The sequence below is a fragment of the Rattus norvegicus genome, chromosome 5, assembly GCF_021556685.1.
Source record: "Rattus norvegicus strain SHRSP/BbbUtx chromosome 5, alternate assembly SHRSP_T2T, whole genome shotgun sequence".
In the NCBI taxonomy this organism is placed as follows: domain Eukaryota; kingdom Metazoa; phylum Chordata; class Mammalia; order Rodentia; family Muridae; genus Rattus; species Rattus norvegicus.
Window position 1 is genome coordinate 105,398,051 of NC_141538.1, and position 20,750 is coordinate 105,418,800.

Below are 20,750 nucleotides of genomic sequence, written 5' to 3' on the forward strand. Positions count from 1 at the left end.
CAGTCAAGAATTCGGAAAAGGAGAAGTTTTACATGCACATATACCATATTAACACAGAGTAACATTTGAAAAAAAACAATACTGACTTTGACTGCTATAAATATATATTGTGTAGAAAATTTAAGAGTACTCTCTTGGAAGGAGTTAAAATATTTTTCCCTACCATTGACATAAATGACTTTTCTTCCCAGTGCTGTCTTTTCCCCCTTGATTTCCTCATTTTTCATAGAGAACAGTGATCTTTTGGAGAGAGAATTATTCATAGAAATATTGGGAAACTTTTCTTTCTTTCTTTCTTTCCTTCTTTCTTTTCTTTTCTTTTTTTTTTTTTGCTTAAAGAAAATTTTAGTTTCAAAGTAACTTTCGATTTTAAATGTCGTGAAATAGAGAAATTCCAAGAGTGAGGAAAAGGGCCTCGAGGATGCTGGATCCAGAGTCATCACCCTCTCAGGGTCCCCTGATTGGCTTTGTTACTTTCCCCTCTCCCTCTGCACACTTGCTCTCTTCTCCTTTCCCCTGTAGACTGGGGTAGGCTGCCCACCAATGGGTCAGGAGATGCATCTAGAAACCTGAACACCCCTGCCTCTCCTTTCTCTGGAGCTGAGGACTAAAAACAGGCCTTTGGCCTTGCTAGACAAGTGCTCTGCCATTAAACTAAATCCCAGAACCTTCTTATGTGGTGTAAATAGAGTGATAAACAACTTCATCGAGTTCACAGATCTAATTCCAGCAGGAATCCCAATAATGACTCTTGTCTCCTTTGTAGAGTCCAGGATTCCTTTAGAATGCTGCACTTAATTGTCTCGAGTTTCTTTGAAAGTTCTGTCATCTCAGTAGGGAATTGATTTTTCCTTGCTTTGCTCAGCATGCTGGGGTTCATCCAAGCTGGGGTACGGTCCCTGATTATTGCCGAGTAATTGCAGAGGTGTCCACGGACTGCTCGACAGCTCTCTGGGGAAGGGCAGCAGACATATTCCCAGGTGCTGGGTTTGTCAATAGAGCCGCCATGTATATGCAGGGTTTTATGTGCGCCGAGGCTTCATTTCTTTGGGATAAATGCCCATTAGGGTAATATTGCTGGGTTGTGTGATAGTTATATGTCTGTTTTCATTAAAAATGTCTAAACTTTTCAATTATCAAAGCTTTTTTTAAGTATACTTTCATATTTGGTGGAAGTTAATATCACTTGGCAGCTTTTACTTTTAAAGTGTCTTCCAGACACAGATACATAAAAATGCTGTATTAGATTGCTTACGTGTCTGTGTGTGGTTTATCCTGCTGGTGGCATTGCAGGCGACCTTCAAGTACATTTCCTGCATTGTTCTGACAACCCAGGGCAGGAAAATTGTCTCACCTTGGTACAGTTTGTACCTTTCCTGGATTTCGCAGTAATGAGCTGTAAGAAAGTGAGGCTGTGGAGTCAAACCTGTTTGTCCTTTTCCCCCTCTTTCCCTTTTCGAAACAGTACATGGATCCCAGGTTCCACAGAACCACATGGAATATATCCTAAAACATAGATCTGTATGCCACACTGCTAGACCATAACTCAGCATGTACACTGAGAAATTTTAAGATCTCGTATTAAAAAAAAAAGAACTCAACTGAAGGGAAATTGAGAGCCAAAGATGCAAATTTCGCAGAATTAATGGTGGCATTGGAAATGCTGGGTAATGGCGTCCTGGTAACCTTGACTTTGTAAGACTGCCAGCCGACTCAGCACTTCTGTAGAGAGTTAGCTGCTCTGCTTCCTCATTAAAGAGTGTGAGCATTCTTTGACTGAGATGAAATGCCGTAGCTAATGAATCCCACTTCAGTCAATAGAATCGACTAGGAACTGCCCAGTGATTAATGTCAGAGGTGAGTAAGTCCCATGGAGCTTAACTGGAAATTGACCTCTGCAACCTGACGAGTTTTCACCCAAATCTGCTTCGGTGTAGGAGATGCATGCATTCACTTGTAGGTCTTGAAAATGGAGGTGGTAAATTCCCATTTTGTGTGGTCTGTTGGCTTGATACAGATATTAAAGTTTATGGCTTGGCAATAGTTAAAATGGAGAGCAGAGAAAGAAAATTTAAGAAGCCTTGGTTTCCAAGCAACCACATACCTATTAGCAGATGTGCATTCTTCTTGCTTTATTCTAAGATACTAAGAGTATAAATAATTGACTATGCCGAGATTTGAGCAGCCATTATAGTCATCTGACTTCTAAGCTCTTTGCCCTGGAGCTCACTTTGGCAAGGTTAGTGAGTTAGGTAATAGAGTCACCCAGAAAGTGGACCACATATGTATGGCATGGCTGCAGACCTTGGCAATGACTTGGACTTTGGTAGATATTTATTTAGTGATTGAAGGGATCCTGACCTTAAGTCACCAGGTTGTATGCTTCAAAGCAAGCTGAGTTTACTTTCTCTGAACAGTACCTATCTCCTCATCCTCAGTCTGGGAGATGTAAGAGGTGGCTGCTTTCTTTCATAAATGGCTCATGAGTTACAGACCCTACATTAGGTGGTTCAGTTTTACTCACGGCTCTCTCTGAGGTAGGAGTGAGCTTTCCGTGGATGAACTTCCCTCATGGATTACTCTGATATCGATACCTCCCACTGTGTACAACTAACCCCATTCCTGTTTGCCAAGACCTAGAATTTCCTAGTCTGATATATACCGAACATTTTCTAATGGGTCAAATTCAAAATGTCCTGCAAGGACTTATTCTCTTGTCTATATGTCTGAAAGGCTAATAAGCCTCTTCTGCTCTGCACTGGCTTGGTTGGCACCTAAAACCATCACGGAGCCCTTATACCTCTTTCTTGTTACCCTCACAAACAGCCTTCTGCTGTGTCACGTCCTCCAGTTCTGCTTCAACAATTCTCTCCAGCAATTGTTTTCTGTTTCTTCTTTCACTTTGACCTTGACTTGTCCTCTTTCACCTTGTGCTGGCTCAGAGTCAATCTTCTAAACATAACCACAAGGATTTTTCAAGGAACATAATTCTGTCACAGATATTTCAACATTTTTATGTGTGATATTGGCTCACCAACAAGGTCGTCTAAACTTCTTTGCTTGGCCTAATGTCTCAGCATGAGCTCAGTCATTTTTTGTCACTCTCCACGTACACTTTGGAACACAGCAACGAAGAACAGACGTTGGTTTGTAGCTGCCATGATACCTTACTAGCTTACCTTGGTTCTGCTGTCTCTTCTTACAGATCAATGTCTTAACTCTTCTGCTTCCAAGACTCTGTCCTATTGTTGTTGTTCTTTAGCTTCTGTTGCTTACCCAGCTATTCCATCCCAGTTTTTGGCAGTAGATCTTTCTCCGAAGTCTCTGTACAGAGCCCTATGTATGCCTCTGTGATACATGTGTATTTATTTCCTTGAACTTATCTGTAAGTTTTTAGAATGGAAGATGTCTATATTTTACTTCCTTTTGTATCCTTCTGACATACTGTGGCAGCTTAAATCATTAGGAGTTGACATTGTATTTGATTACGGAGCATTAGCTGTGTAAAGGGGTAGTAAGAAATGTCTTACCCACAATGCATCCTTAAGAATTATTGATATATTCTTTGTATTTATATTGGCTATCTGCCACCCCAAAACAGAGTGACTTAAATAAATAAACATTTTATTTGTTGTTGATTTTATTGGAAAATAATGTTTAGGTAGGTTTCGCCTAATTATGTCTTCTTCAGGGCTTTTCTTGGGTTCAACGATTTTGTGCATCCTGAAGTTCATGTGACCTCACACAGGTCTAAGTTTGCTCTTGGCCCAGCCAGCTTCTTTCACCCTGACAGGGCTGCCCTCTGCTTCTTTATGTGATGGTCTAGAAGCAGCAGGAAGTATGGGTGGAAATGCTAGGCCTCCAGGCCCAGGCCCAGGCCCAGGCCCAGGCCCAGGCCCAGGCCCAGGCCCAGGCCCAGGCCCAGGCCCAGGCCCAGGCCCAGGCCCAGGCCCAGGCCCAGGCCCAGGCCCAGGCCCAGGCCCAGGCCCAGGCCCAGGCCCAGGCCCAGGCCCAGGCCCAGGCCCAGGCCCAGGCCCAGGCCCAGGCCCAGGCCCAGGCCCAGGCCCAGGCCCAGGCCCAGGCCCAGGCTCAGGAGGTTTGCTGCTGCCCTTCTGTTACATTGATTGGTCTGTACAAGTCATGGGAACAGATTTTATCGGGATGGGAAGAGCATCCTTGTAAAGGATGAAGGCATCAGTGACTGCCACTAGCACAGTACTCCTTTTTTTTTTCCTTTTTTTCAGAGCTGGGGACCGAACCCAGGGCCTTGCGGTTGCTAGGCAAGCGCTCTACCACTGAGCCAAATCCCCAACCCGCACAGTACTCCTTATTAGAACTGTGTAAACCCTGAGCATCTTTTGTCCATTTTCTTATTTCAGTGGTAGTCTCTCCTCACATCGTAAGTTTTGTATGCCTCCCTTCTTAAACCAACCAACCAACCAACCAACCAACCAACCAACCAACCAACCCCAGCTATGTTTTGATGAATTCTTTGAGAATTTCATGCAATGGATTTTCTCCCCAGAACTCCTCGCAGATCCACTCCTTCCTTCCTTCCTTTGAAACTTCATGTCCTCTTTTCTTTTTTTTCTTTTAAAATAACCAACCAAGTGCAGATAGGTGAGGGTGTGATATATTTGTCCACATTAGGGTCACCCTGAAGTCTCTTATTCTCAGCACACTGACCATGTGCAGGTCTCTGTGTTAATTCCCACGTGTTGGGTATAGCAACAAGTCATTAGGAGTCAATTTTGTATCATGTTCTTCTAGACTAGCTTTAGTAGTAGTATAGTTTAGTAATAGTTTTAGTAGTAGGTTTCCCCATTTACACCTATCACCTGTCTAGGCACAGTTTCTTGGCCCCCTTTTATGGTGCCAGGTATGGGTTCCGTCTTGTGGAGTAGGCCATAAATCCAACGATAAAGTGGTTGATTACTCCCATAACATCACATCCGTTGGCAAGAATGGCTCAACAGGTCATTGTTGTGTGTGACAGGCTCCCAGCTGGGTGAGACTGATGATCGCTTTTCTATTGCAGTAGCGTGCATAGCACTCAAGTAGGTGGTAACCATTCCCGACACTGTGGTTTTCATTTGTTAGCATAGGGTGTCTAGTTGGGGGTATTGTCTCCATTAGAGAGTAAGTCTGTTGGTACTCCTAATATGAATATGCGTGTATATTATTTTAGCAATTTCTATGGTTTTCTCAAAAGACATTGATTCTTAGTTGTACCTCTCCATATTCCCCCTTCTACCATCTCATTTCCTGTGCATTTAATGTTTGTACTTCCCCTTTTATACACATTTTTATAATCATTTTCTATATACACCATTCCTCTTTTAGATCACTGTATTCTAACTTTCTTCTTTTTAGAAAACCCTATCTTCCTCATTGTCCCTTACTAGGTATCTAACCTCTGGGCTATTTGAAATGAAAGCATACATTACAAAGCTAGCATCCACACATGAAAGAGAACCTGTGCTGTCTGTCTCTCTGGGTCTGGTTACCTCATCAGCATAATTGTTGCAGGTTCATTTATTTACCCTGAATCTCATCATTTCTTTTTCCCTTTCAGCCGAGTGTAGTTCGCTGTGTAACTGAATGCCATTCTCATTTCTGTCAGTTGATGGGCATCTAGGCTGTTTCCATGTTCTGGCTGTTGCTCTGGCTAGCAGTGAGCCTAGGTGAGCAAATATCTCTGTAGTAAGCTATAGAGTCGTGTGTGTGTGTGTGTGTGTGTGTGTGTGTGTGTGTGTGTGTGTGTGTACACGTCTATGCCCATCAGTGGCATCGCTGGATTTCATGGTAGCTTTCTTTCCAGCCTTTTGAGGATGCTCCACCTTGAGTCCATATTGGTTGTATCTTTTGCATCAGTGCTCCCACCAGCAGTGAATAGGTGTTTTCCCTTCCCTGCAGCTACTGCAGAGTATGCTGTCACTTGCTTTTTTAAACTAGGCTATTCTGACTAGGAGGAGAAGAAGTGTCAAGGTCGTTTTAATTTGCATTTTCCTGATGGCTAAGGCCACTTGAGCATTTTAAAAATGTTCCTAAGACATTTGTATCTCATCTCTTGCTAATTCTCTATTTAGTTTTCACACCCACATTTCTAATTGGCTTTTTGGTTTTCTTGATGTTTAGGTGTTTGTTTGTTTGTTTGTTTCCTATTTTCTAGATAGCAGTCATCTGTTACATATATAACTGATAGAGATTTAAATTTTCCTACCCTGTAGGGTAGGTTGCCTCATTAAGTGAATGATGGATCCTTTCCTGTGCAGGAGTTTTTTAGTTTAATGTGGTCCTAGTCAGTTGTTGGTGTCTATACTTGTGCTACTGGGGTCCTGTTCAGAGAGGCCTTTTCTTTGCCTTTAAGTTCAAGAATGTTCCATAATATCTCTACTCTATTCATGGTATCAGATCTTGTATATAGTACCTTGATCCTTTTGGAATTGAATTTTTATAGGCTGAAAGGTAATGATGTAGCTTAATTCTTTGACCTGCGTCTATCCAATTTGACCAGCACCATTTGTTGAAGACCTTGTCTTTTCCTTTTCTCCAGTGTATTTTGATGTTTTGTTAAAAAAAAAAAACAAAAAAACAAAAAAAAACCAAAAAAGCAAGAACAACAAAAAACCAGAAGCTGTAGGTGTGTAGACTTACATCCAAGTTCTTAGTTTCCTACGATTGACCAATGTGTTTGTTTTTATGCTAGTACCATGTCTTTGGTTTTGTTTTTAGTTACTATAACTCTCTAGTATAGCTTGAAATTTGGAATGCCATATCCCAAACAGCTATTTTTATTGTCCAGAATTGTTTGACTAGCTTTTACAATTTTTTCCATATGGAATTGAATATTATTTTTAAAATTTCAGGGAAGATTGCATTGGAATTTTGATGAGACTTGAACTGAGTCATAAGTATTTTGTACAGAGTGCAGAACTCCCTACTTTCAGAGATCATGCTCTGTCTGCAGATGGGTGTGCTTTTCTTGAGCTTAGAACACAGCAAACATTTGGAGCCCCTGGGGCATACAACAGACTTTACCGTCTTTTCAGTAAGACCTTGTGGAATGAATCATCTTTTCTTTCTAAACTAAGAGGAAGCACTTCCAGCACACAGGGAGGTGAAAATAATATTCTCATTTAACTACCATTATGAGCATCTTTCCTGAAATAGAAATCCTGTGAGCTGATAGCTAAGGTAAGGTAGTGAGCTATTGTTGGCTGACTTCCCAGTCTTTGACCTTGTTTCAATGGGGGAATGAATGCTACATCTAAGGCACCTTGGTTCACCACTTTAGTGGAGTACAAATTTGGGAGTTGCCTTTAAATGCCGAAGGAAAGTCCCCTACATGGGAATATTACAAGTATCTGGTATCCATCTGAGAAACAACAACAAACTTATTTACTGCAAGGTATTTAAATTGCCTAGACACCCCCCATCCCCACCTCCACAAAATTCTTTGCCTACTAAGGAGGGAAGGAAAAGTAGCAGTGCTTTAAGAATGCATTCAGGCTGTGTCTAGTACACTTGTCTTTCTCAGTAATGCTTGTAAGAACATTCTAATGCTTTTACTTGTATACTGGATTCATTTCATGGAGGCCTTTATCCTCAGTGCTTAGAAGCTACGTATCTACTTCAGGGGGCTGGGAAATGAGAAAAGGTGAAAGGTCACAATGGAGAGAAATGCACCCAAGTTTAGTAGCTGTGTGTAACGCCTCAGCTTTCACCATAATCTTAATAATTCCATTTTTTGAATTTCTTTTTGTCTCTTACTTCACAAGTATTTGAACGTCTAGAATGGGAGAGGTACATTTACAGTACTTCAAGTCCTGTCTCACAAAAATTGTTGCACATTGTATCTTGCTATATGATTTATAGTGACTTCACAAGTGACATTTGCTATCTAGCCTCACCACAGTTTCCTCAGATTAGTTATATCCTCTTAAAACAAGAATGATGTGTCTGTTGCATTCATAGACTGACCTGTTCCTCTTGGTGTGTGTACTGCAGACTGCTCTACTGTTTGTCCCTTTGTCCTTTTCCATGTTCTTGACACTGTACGATGTTGCTTCTATGTACTTTTTAATCACATGTGGGTTGTAAGATTTTGTTAGAGCTAGAGTCCTTGGTATTATGAAGGCTATAGTTTGTATTAGTTTTAATGGGGATACTTTGAAATAAATCAATTAGAAGCCCTGTAGCTAGCTAGCTCCCTTCCTCCCTCCCTCCCTCCCTCCCTCCCTCCCTCCTTCCTCTCTTTCTCTCTCTCTCTCTCTCTCTCTCTCTCTCTCTCTCTCTCTCTCTCTCTCTCGGTTGCCTTGAGACAGGTATCCCTGGTGTGCTGGCACTCACTCCATAGAGATTCAATAGAGTCCTGTTGACCTCCAACTCACAGAGAGCTGCTTGCCTCTGCTTCCTGAATGCTGGTATTACAGGAAGTAACCACACCCAGCTGCCTTTAGCCTTTTAAAATTTTTATTGCATGCTTATTTGGGGTTCCATGATGTTTTCCTTAAGGTGCTAAGTGAAAATTGTTATTTCACACAATTCACACCAGCTTGTTTACAAACTTCCAAGGACTTTTTAAGATCGATCATTTGGGACATAGGACAAGAGTAGGTACATACTTATGACAGTGTATTATTAATGAGTGTTAGCCTTAAGTCTGGAGCGAAGAATGGAGAGGTATTTGGCAAACAAATGCATTTGTATAGTTTGAGCTAGGGAATCTGTTAAAATGAGGAATAGTGTGTAATAATGGCAATTAGTGTTTCTGTATTTCTTTCTTCTCATTTTCCTCTATTGTTGACCAACATTTGAAAATAAACATAAATCACTAAATCTGATTTAAGCAATATGTCCTGAGTAACTCTGTTGTCATAGTAAAGAACACATGAGATCAAAGTAGACAAAGGGGCCGTGAATAGTGACACACACCTGTAATCAGACCTTGTCAGGAGGAAGGTGGGAAGATTGTGTTTTCAGGGTCAGCTTATGCTACATGGTGAGACTCTAAGAAATAACTGAATAAGAAAATAACTAGCACCAAATCAACCAGTTATATCAAAATCACCATGGAACATGAAATATAGAAGTTTGAATTTCTTCTAAATGGTAGCATTTTAGGGTTTAGAGAGATTCAGCTGGTAGAGTACAGAAGCATGAGGTCAGGAGTTGAATCCCTAGAACCCATGTCAAAGTAGCCAGATATGGTGACTCTCAGAATGCTACTTCTAGGGATGCAGAGACAACAGATCCCTGTGGCTTGCTGGCCAGCCTAGCCTAGGTTAGTGAGATGCCTCATCTTAGAGAAACACAGGACTCTCTTCATCTCCAGGAACTAGCTTTGGTTGACGTCTACTCTGCCAAATGTCAGATTTGTGACATTTGCTTGTTGTCTGTTCCGTTAATGTGGAACACTGTTTCACATAAATACATACCACAAAAATCACAGAAGCATGTTTGTGGTCCCTCTAGAACTGTTGGAAAATCTGTCTTAAAATTAGGCCAAAAGTCATCTAATAATTTTATTGTGAAACCAAATTAGTAACTCAAGAAGCAATTTTTAGAAATCAAGCATTCAAATATAATACAGTTCAAAGATGTACTGATTTGACAATTAAATGTTTAATAATCAAGTAGAAAAATAATTTCTTTTGTTTTCCATAGTCAAGCCATAATGTTTCTATAAGAGGAGAAGACTGTATATAAGGGGAAAATATTGAAATTCAGAGCATAGAATAGGTGTCTATTGAGTCCCAGTATTTCATCAGGTGTTCATCAGAATTACATGGCTATAATCATGAGAGGTACAGAAACCCATGTTGCATGTTCAGAACCAAGGCAGATGTAACACGGGCCAGCAGGGCTAGAAACATGTGAAACTTTTATATTTTTGATTCTGAATTACTTTGTAGATGTTGCATATTCAAAAACCTTTTAGTATGATCAGTGTCCCCATGCCCAGTTTAAAACTCTATGGACTTTAACAAGCTATGATCTAGAAGAGGGGAGAGAGATTTTCGACTATGATTTTTAGAGATCCTAACACTGGTGGAAGAACAAGATTGGTGGGAAGGACCCAGCCCGAACACCAGCTATAGAGATCCTGTCCAAGACTGCTGTTGAATAAGAAGACATCTCCTGTGCCCAGACAGCAGACACTGCATGGGGACTGGGGTGACACTAGGTCCTTCTGAAGTAGAAGTGGGAGGAAGGTAGAGAGACAGTCTCTGTGGCGCTCACACAGACGGAAGATTTAATTCAAAGGATAGAGCCGACACTGAATAAAAACAATCCAGAAGCCAGTCATGCCCTGAAAGTAACAAAGTAACACTCTGTCACATGAGTCATGGGCCCAGCAGAGGGTAACCATGGCAACAGTAAAACCGAAATTTAGCTTTTACATTCTGACTAAATTGAACTGACTCTGCTCTTAAGATTAGCAGAAGAGAAGTCACAGTCATTTCCAGGCACAAAAACTGTTTAATCTCCTTTCTACAATTCTACACAAGTCAGCTAGATTACCTAGAGGTCCAAAGATGTTAGGAAAAAGCATCCCCATGTAGGAGGCAAAAATAAGACAAAACAAAACAACAACAACCACAAACAAGAGAACCACACTCCAGTGACGCTCAACTACTACAAGTATGACCATTTAGAAGAACTCGTTGATGTGTTAAAGGTTCTAGAGGAAAAGGAGACGGTATATATGAACACATAAGGGACTTCGGTGTAGAGCTGTAATCATACAGGATGAAATGAAAACACTAGAAAAACAAAGCATTATAACAGAATGAGGGAGTCCGTGACTTGAAGACGGGTTAGAGACTAGGCACCATCAAGTACGTCAATGCATGGACAGTTCAAAATCCACAGTGAAAGCAGGACAGAAAAAATAGAAATGAAGGCATAAAGTCATGGGCTCTTGGTACTCAGTAATAACATATAAGTTGAATATATTCTGTGTACATGCATACCCCCAGTTACATGTCAGACTCAAACTATAAGGAAACAGAAACAATTTCAAAGGCAGTAGGAATTATATGAAAACTGAAGATAAAAATAACAAACAGTGACAAAAAATTGAATTCAGACAGTAAGACATAAATTTAGAATCCTAACAGGAGTCAGGTGTGTGTGCTCTAGAATGAAAGAAGTGAAGCAAGTCTCTTCCACATTTTGTCACTTCCGTTTCGCTGCTCACATTTGCATGAGCATGGACCTAAGGACAGGGGCCATGTCTGAATGCTTGAGTGTGCCATAACACTTGTGCTCGTCTGATCCTAGTTCATTATAGTAGCCCTGGTGACTTATAATGTAGTGATGTGCGTGGTCTGTGTATTCATAAGGGCTCTCCTGAGAAACACAGACAGATGTGTGTGTTTGTGTGTATGAGTGCTCCCATGCCTGCATGCATGTACGCACATATGTACATGTCTTTTCAAACTTCTGGGAGTTGGCTCATGCTATTTGAAGATCTGATGAACCCCAAATTCACTGTGGTAAGGAGGAAAACTATCCAGTAGGAAGTGGTGCTGCAGTCTTGCAACAGGATTTTTTTTCTTTAGGAAAAATTCCTGTTGTATTTTTCAGACCTTTCGACTGACTGGATGAAACACATCCATGTTACTGACATACATGAGCTCCTTGACTTAAAGCAACTGCATGTACAGTTCAGCTGTGTGTAAGTTGTCTCATATTAACATCGTCTCCATCAGTGTCTGGCTGAATAACTGAGGACAAGCCACGTTGACACATTAGCCATTATAGCTCTATTAGTAGAGGGATTGAAAGATCGATAGTCGAGCCATTCATTCCAAGGTGATACAAGGTGATAGAAGTGCAGCCATGAGCTATGCCATGATCTTTTCCATTTGGGAGTAGCAGTAAGAGGAACTCCACAGTGAAGGAGCATGTTGAATAGACTGATAATATAATTGGAGATGGGAACTGGTGTTTGTATGTGTGTTTATCCTATATCAAATATATGCTGATGCTATTATGCTCACTTAGTAGAAAGGACAGTTAACATATGTTCTGTGTTTCTTCAGTCTAACTGTGTTATTTATTTAACATGGTCTCATTAACTGAGTCTGTACAGGGCATTGAAAACTCACAATTCACTGAATTATCTGCAAAGGAAAAGATTTCCTGTGGGATTTTATGGAATTTCTGGATGTCACTGCATTACCATTATTTTGCAATTTTGGAGGGAAATTGTCACCAATGGTGTGATATGGCTTTGTTTGAATTTGTACTAGAATAGCATTTTTGTAGGATATAAACTTTTAAAAAATATAAATTTAAATTATAAACAGAATTGTAGTCATAGAATGAAATTGTAAGAGTATATCCTTCACAAAATATCAGATGCTGCAATGGTAATATTGTTAAAAATCACTCTGCAATATGCCTATAATTAAATAGAAAATATTGTTTCCTATGGAAAATGTTAGTATTTTCCTGTCCTGATGATACATTAAGACTAAGATACATATTTGCTTGTCCCCTGATAACCCACTATTATGTTGAGTATCTATTATAATTATTAGAGTACCTATAGTAATTATTGCAATCATGATTATTGAAAGCAAAATAATGATGTGAATCTTAAGGATTTATGTAAAGAAGATCTCGAAGACCACTTATTATCTAGGGCCTATGATGTATTTAAGATGTGGTTTTTTTTATTGGTGACTATGGTGAAGGTCTTTGCCTAAAGACAAGTGTGTTCTGTAGCAAAACTCATTTGACATATGGCTGATGGTGTATGTGTACAATATGTGTACAGCATTGCAAAGACATGGATGTTTGACCTGATAGGGGTAACTATTAGAGTTTCCTTTCTTAGTCTACCTGAAATTTCACATCCCTGTGAACCTGTGTTGGTTGCACTTGTACTGATGTTGAGGCATGTGCCTGATGTAGAGTCAAGGTTAGCTGCTTTATTTCCATCCACCTCACGTGAAGCTATCTCTATTAAATTGCATGACTGTAGTGACCTGCCGAAGATGATTGACAGGCAAAGAAAAGGATCATTTTGATTAGTAGTTCTAGAGGATGCAGGTCTATATTTAGGAGGCCTAATTGTCTGGGGACTTTAGGAGAGGAGAACTTCTAGGGCCAGGGGCACTTGGCAGGGAAAAGCTGCTCATTTCATGAGTCAGGAGGACACACATACACACACACACACACACACACACACACACACACACACACACACACTGAAAGATAAGATAGTTCTGTGTCATAAGCTGAAGTATCAAGTTAATAGCTGTGAGTCTATGCTAACCTAAGTACGTTTTTTAATATGTTCAGAAATGTAGGAAGGACTATTTTCTTCTGGAGAAGAATTATGAGTAATGTCTGCACTCTGTCCTAAAATGAGAGGATTTTAAGTTGCCTTTTCCCAAGGGTGAGCAGCTCATGCAGAATTCCAGCTAAGACTAGAAAGTGGAAAGGTAAGGAGAGTGGGGAAGAGCAACTTTACAGCCAGGAAACATGAGAGGTGCTCCACAACCCAGGTCAGTATCCAGGAGGCAAAGAACTCCGATAGGATTTGATAAAAGTGCTCCTTTACATAGCTCTGAGGTCTTCCTGATCGAAACCTACAACCCCTTTGTAATTATAAGATCCCATCAAAATCCACTAGACACACAACCTATAAATACCATGTACTACTGTACCTCAAATGAAGGCCACTACAAAACAAAGTCTGGGGAATTACCATATCTAAGAGGAGCCTAAGGGTATAATCTTTCAGTAGCACTAAATGTATTATGGTGCCTTGGATGGAATCCTGGAGCAGAAGTATTCTATGCACCACTTGTACCAATCTTAATTAATGAATTATGCAATATGCATCATGTTTTTAAAGGGGGGTTATAATTAGGGGACACATATTTTGAATCCCAATGCATGTGAGCCCTGTTTTAGACCGTCTTTGATTACCTATAAGACTCACCTCATATGGCCCTATGTCTTCACTTCGTTCTAAGCTACCTCCCCCTTAGCGCTGGCCTGGCCATAGTGTCCTTTCTGCTGTGCTTGAACACTTCCCGATGGTGCTTTCTTTTAGTTTCTCACTTCTACTGTAATCCCCCAGGCCCTTGTTCATTTGGCCTTGTTTGTTTGTTTTTACAGTGCTTTATTAGAAGGATATATTCTGATGATTTTGTTCATTCTGACATCTCTTGTAGTTTATAACCACTAACCTGTGTGATTTTTCTTTATAATACTCAGGATGCCTTGAAATAATAATAATAATTTACTCTTTTGCCTATCTTCATATAAACTAGTTCATGTGGGACCAGGGACTTTGCCAGCTGTGTTTATTGTTATATCTGTAGTTCCCTAGACAGATTTGTGGCATATGGGAGGGGAATGCTGGGAAATATCACAAGAATGCCTCAGTCCCTCTTCCAAATGCCAACAGTACATTGCTTTTGGCTCTGTTACAAGTGGCCGTTTGTCTTGCTGTGGATGCTTCAGTAGCCATGCAGCTGACTTATCTCTGTTCCGTGGCTGTATCTAGCTCAGGGCTTGCTAGGAAGTTACTGCTTAGTAGTGTTTATGGGACACATGCTGGTATCTGCTTACATCTTGGCTTCCAGAATCCCCATTTAGATGCCACAGGCACTGCATTGAAAACTAAGTGTGGCTGGCTTTGCTTGGGGACTCCTCCGAGCCTGCCCTCCCTGTCACAATCTGAGCACCACCATGCAGCTGTCCCCTTCATATTTGCCGTGTTTGGCTTTGACCTTGGATTCCCCTGTATCCTATGTCCTGTTTAGAACTAATGGCTTCCTTGTGATTATTTTATAATCAAGCCTCTGGATTGGAAAACCTAGACATTTTGCAGACACAGCTGATAACCATGCTGCTGAAACGCTAAGCTCCCGTGTGCAGCTAAGCCTAAGACAGGTGTTAACACCCATCATGAGCTCAGCATTAGCAATGCATGTACCTTGGCTTGCATGAAAATCTGCTCGGTTGGAATCAGCACCCGCCTATTCCCTTTCCAACCATTTACACCTTACCAGAAAAAAGGCAAAACTCCAGCTGTAAGATACCAAGATTATGAAGAATCATAATGCAAACGAATGCTCCTCAGGTAATGGGAATCCTTGACTCCTAAAGCACATCCATGGTCTTCAGGTCACCTAGTAGATCTTTCCTGAGTGGATTGTAACCATGGAGATCAGCAAGAACAGTAACAGAAGTGTGCAACCCGGCTCCTGGCCTCCTAAGCCTTATTCCCACAGTCGTGGCAAATACAGTTTTTATAAGCTCTTGCTTTGGAGAAAGAAACAAGTTTGCACGGTGGAGTTACTGGGAGCCTTTTTTAACCAACCAGAGTCTTAGTCTGGTTACTTAAAGTTACTGATGTATCCTGGCAGGTACCCTATGTATTTGCTTTTACTTTATTATGCCAACAGGTGACTTGTGTCTTTGTGGGAATAAGGACCAAATATTTCAGATTCCTTTGCATTTACTTTTCTAGTTTTAGATAATCTGAGTACTTGGTATCAGATATCTAATAGGGGGATCTTCTGGATAAAATGGATTCTTCCTGTCTCAGTAATAAGTGACTATTTGTAATTCTTTCTCTAGGGAGAGAGTCTTGTTAAATTTCCCTATGAAATGGGGGGTTATTCTACCATTTATTTATATATTTATTTATATTTGTAACAGTCCATACAGGCAAATAACAGGATAGTGCAATTTCCACTTGGGAAATAGTGAGTTGCTTTTTAGATATTATTTTGTAAGAGCCCAGTTGGAGTAACAGTAACCATGAGCTGCTGTTTTCTATGGGGCTGATGAAGCAGGCACTATGTAGAATGGTTGATAATGGACCTGTTGGGAGAGGGACGTCTCAGTTTGTTTTCTGAATTGGCCCTGACTGTCAGTATTACATTGAGTAATAATTGTGGGTTGGACATAATCATCATGGTAGTCATTGAACTGTAGGTGGAAAACACAATGACTGTGTGTATGGGAGACCCAGGAAGCTTCTGAGTGATTGAGTTCATGTGAAATGTATACTAGATTTTATTTTTCTTTCTTCCGCACCTAATAATATTATTAAGATTTCCATTAGTATTGTTTTTTGGGTTTTTGTTTTTGTTTTTGTTTTTCCTGACTGGAAAAACTCATTTGTTCATTGAGGATGAAAATCCAAGAAAGAAAACTGGAGAAAGAAGCAGAACTTGCGGTATTCCCAGGCTGTGTGTTTTTTTTTTTCTATATTTTGGGTTTATTTATTTATTTATTTATTTATTTATTTATTTTTATTAACTTGAGTATTTCTTATATACATTTCGAGTGTTATTCCCTTTCCCGGTTTCCGGGCAAACATCCCCCTCCCCCCTCCCCTTCCTTATGGGTGTTCCCCTCCCAACCCTCCCCCCATTGTCGCCCTCCCCCCCATAGTCTAGTTCACTGGGGGTTCAGTCTTAGCAGGACCCAGGGCTTCCCCTTCCACTGGTGCTCTTACTAGGATATGCATTGCTACCTATGGGGTCAGAGTCCAGGGTCAGTCCATGTATAGTCTTTGGGTAGTGGCTTAGTCCCTGGAAGCTCTGGTTGCTTGGCATTGTTGTTCATATGGGGTCTCGAGCCCCTTCAAGCTCTTCCAGTTCTTTCTCTGATTCCTTCAACGGGGGTCCAGTTCTCAGTTCAGTGGTTTGCTGCTGGCGTTCGCCTCTGTGTTAGCTGTATTCTGGCTGTGGGGTTTTATGCTAGTAAGAAGGCATTCTTTTCAACACCAGGACCTCCAGGTCAGCAGCACACTAAGAATGGCCTGCCTGCAGTCGCAGAAAACATTGACTGTCATGTCACTTCTTTCCTGTTAAGTGAGATAGGAGAGCCAAGGCAAGGGACAAACAAGAAGGCACGTTTGAGAGTATAAATGTTGCATGTGTGTAGCAGCTAGAAATGAAATTATCCACCAAGGGGTAAAGACTGCTCTGTGGCAGTGCAGTGGGAAAAGAAGTTATTTTAAGGTATTTCTCTGTAGCATAAAAATAATTGGGTTAGAAGCAAAAACTCACATAGAGCCTCCTAAAATCTCTCTGAGGGTTTTGGTTGGAGGGGTGGTGGAGGCCGACGTATTCCTTGTTTTTCTTTTTTTCTTTCATGGCCACCACAACATTGAATGTTAAAGAAGTCTTGTGAGATGAGTGATTAAGAAAGGAGAGAATGTCTGAAGCAGTGGTAACAGGGGAAGCAGGAAGGTTGACTGTGGGGAGCATCGGGAAGTGACATCTGTACAGCCCTGGGCTGTCAATGTCTTCCCATCCTCTACCCTGCTCCCCCGATGTTTTTTGTGCCTTTATCCAGTTGATTTCAATTTCCAATAGCATCTCTTAGCTCAACAGCCTACCAAGCTGTTTTTATTTTCTCAGCCTGGAATGCAGCCCTCTGGTTCTTTCCGGTGATAGGCACATGGCAACCAACAGATGTGGGAGGAATGAGGGACCCCCCTCTGCTTGATTCACAGAAGATTAGATGTCTAAGATATCATCAAATATTGGGAGATTTTTATTTCCAAAAGGCTATGGAATTTTACCTGGCTGCCATCCTCTGTGCACACAAGAAATAATTAGATTATTAATAAGGTTTTTGGTGTCATATAATCTCTGGGAAACAAATGGCAGTGCTTCATTTCAGTACACTCCTGCAGATGGCAACCATCGGGAGGTAACTGGGAGGGACTGAACTCCCTGCATGTTCGCCTGGGGCCTCCTGACCTTCTCTATAAAAAGCCTTCTCTGTATTGATGCTCGAGGGTGGTGGTGGGTCGAATGGCAGTTACATAATCGCCGTCTCTTTTTCTGTCAGGGTGGCCTTTAGGCAAAGTACTCGGGGTGGATTTCTTCTTGGCAGGAATAAGAAAAGAAAAATTTCATTTTTTTTAAATGAAAACATCGGGGAAAAATATTGATGTCTCTGAAATAGGAGAATGGTATTTTATTTGAAAGAATGGACGGGGGAATAGTAGGGTTATTTCTTTGAGAGCTCTTTCATAGAGACCAGGCTGTTTTCAGCCAAGAGATGTTGCATTTTAACCAACATTTGATGGGGTGCTGAGATAACTCAGCAGCTGATGGTGCTTGTGGTCCGTGCCTTACCAACTGTGTTGGAGCCCTGAAGTCTAGGATGGAAAGACGGGACCTAGTCCTGAAAATGGCCCTCTCGCCTCTACATGGGTATTGGAACACTTACACACTCATCCTGTCTCACAGACACTCCCCCCGCCCACACACACAGAGAGAGAGAGAGAGAGAGAGAGAGAGAGAGAGACAGAGAGAGACAGAGACAGAGACAGAAAGAGAGAGACAGAGACAGAGAGAGAGAGACAGAGAGAGAGAGAGAGAGACAGACAGACAGACAGACAGACAGACAGACAAAAAGATGGACAGAGAAAGAGAGAGGAACAGAGAGAAGACAGTAATGATAAATTAAATCAAATGTGGGACATTTGATATAATGTAGGACAACCAGTAAACCAGGAAAAGAGGAGAGAGAAAGACCTGCTGTGGTCTGAGGCTTTCTGAAGTCATTTACTAATTTTGTGGCTTCCTCACGTCCTTCCTTTCTTTTTTCTTCCAGTGAGGTCTTCTGTTATCTCCAAGTCCATTCAGTTTCAAAAATTAGGGGTGGTTAAAAAAACCCAGGGCAAGCTGAAACTAATGATGTTACAAAACTATTTTTAAGAGATCTTTAAGGATGACATTATAATTCTAAGAATATTCTTAATGCATACTAGTGCTTTTAAATTTTGTAATTATGTTTTCAATTTTATATTTGTACCTTGAAGCAAGTTAATGTAATGAAAATGGTTGGATGAAACGAAGCAGAAAGCATATTTGCATGTTTTATATTAAAAAAAACCCATCACTTTATTCTTGGTATGGGCCTCCCCTTCTATTTACAGTGTTTCTTGACCCACAGCTTTGATGTGGGCGCCCAGCTAATATGGTCTTCATGGGCCTTGTCACAGCTTCCGTATGGCAGCCACTTCACCTTCCTTTGCTGCTTGAGACTTTGTACTTGTTAAAGAGCAGACTGGAAACATAGAAGCCTCTGCAGATGGGAGGGTGTACTTAAGGCCAGCATTGTGATGTTGATGTGAAATTTCCTCTTCAGGAATCAGATCTCCCCCACCAAGGTTCCCACAAGGCCATATGGGATGTAGAGTCAGGGATCTCAGGTTGGTCAGAGTCGGTGCTAATTGCTGTGCACACACTCGGCGGCTCTCTTCCCAACTCACAGCTGCCTTTACACTGTTTACCTTGAGCTTATCTTCAAATGGAATTTCTATGTCATGGCTCTTGTGTTCAAAACATTACCTGAGGATATTTTGTCACTGGGATTAAGTATTATTCTTTTAGAAGCATTGTGAGTACAGAGTTTCTGTTGAAGACTTAGGCAAGGAATCCATGTCAAACATCCTTATAGGCTTTGTAGCTTAGGATGGGCCAGGTAAGCTTTATAGCTGTCCTTCAGTTCTGCAGCCCAGGCTGGTTCCTGGACTAGATCCTCTCCCCAGCATATGTGTGTGTGTGTGTGTGTGTGTGTGTGTGTGTGTGTGTGTGTGTGTGTGTGTGTTGTGATTTCCTTTTCTGTTTTGCAGTAAGGTCTATTGTATAGTAAAACTCATGTTACCTCTGCCTCAGGCTCCTAAGTGCTACAATTATAAAATGATTACTACTTTTAATATCAGCTTTGAGCATAGCTTCCCAGAACTCTTGAGTTCTGGACTCTATAAAAATAGACAGAAGAATGGCTGGGCAGACATTAGGGGTGTTTCAGCAACTCAGAGAGAACTAGAGAAAATCTGTGGAAAACGTCTTTCAATCTACATGGGTATGTTTACTTGGAAGGGTTTTCACTTCAGTCTTTAGATAAACTAAGAGAAAATTAAATATCAAGAGATAAGATGATAGGATTTCATCTGCTGACCAGGGCAGTGGTGCCTCTAATCCCAAAACCCAAGAGGCAGAGGCAGGCTGATATTTGTGAGTTTGAGATCAGCCTGGGCTACAGAGTGAGTTCCAGGACAGGTAAAGCTATACATAGAGAAACCATGTCTCAAAAAAACCCAACTAATCACCACCACTACCACCACCAGCAAAACTGATTTCATTTGCTAAGACTGCTGAGTTAATAAGCGAGTGTAAGGAGAATACCATGGAGATAGTATAAGATTAAAATAAATAGAATGTTTTTACAGAGGTCATATATAAACTACTCGCTTTGTTTGGCATATGTAAAGACATTGGACTACATTCTATTTTATATCCTATTCTGCATAGGTCACGAGACAGGAGAAGATGATTCTGACCTTAAAGGGTCATTTAGTCATTTTTAAAATTATTATTCTTTAATCAAATTTTTCTTGTAGTCTTTTCTCTTTTCCCAAAGTATAATATATGCAAATTCCAAAACGAAAATAGGTCAAATGCAGAAATATGTGGGAAGGAAAAGTCAAAACCTTCTGAATTATTTCCATACATATGAAGCTATGATTGAGTCACTGTCAATCATCGATAAAGTTACTATTAGATTTTTGTATGAGCGGCATGAGCTGTTTCATAACATCCAAAGGGAAGGCAATAAGCAGTTCCTGCTTATATTTCCTCCAACTAAATTAAACTCAACTGAAATACATCCTTGCCAGATTGACAGGAATCCCAGGATTGCCCTCCAGGGAGATCTTCATCTATATTCTTCTTTCCTGC

General features: G+C 40.9%; 1 protein-coding gene across 2 annotated transcripts in view; it reads left to right on the forward strand.

Annotated features, from left to right (window-relative positions):
* Positions 1–20,750, forward strand: part of Sh3gl2 (SH3 domain containing GRB2 like 2, endophilin A1) — a 175,833-nt gene that overhangs the window by 81,145 nt on the left and 73,938 nt on the right. Inside the window, exon 2 of one of the 2 annotated variants that reach the window (XM_087660131.1) lies at positions 11,596–11,686. The gene's annotated coding sequence lies outside the window, so the exon portion shown is untranslated. 2 annotated transcript variants of the gene reach the window in all.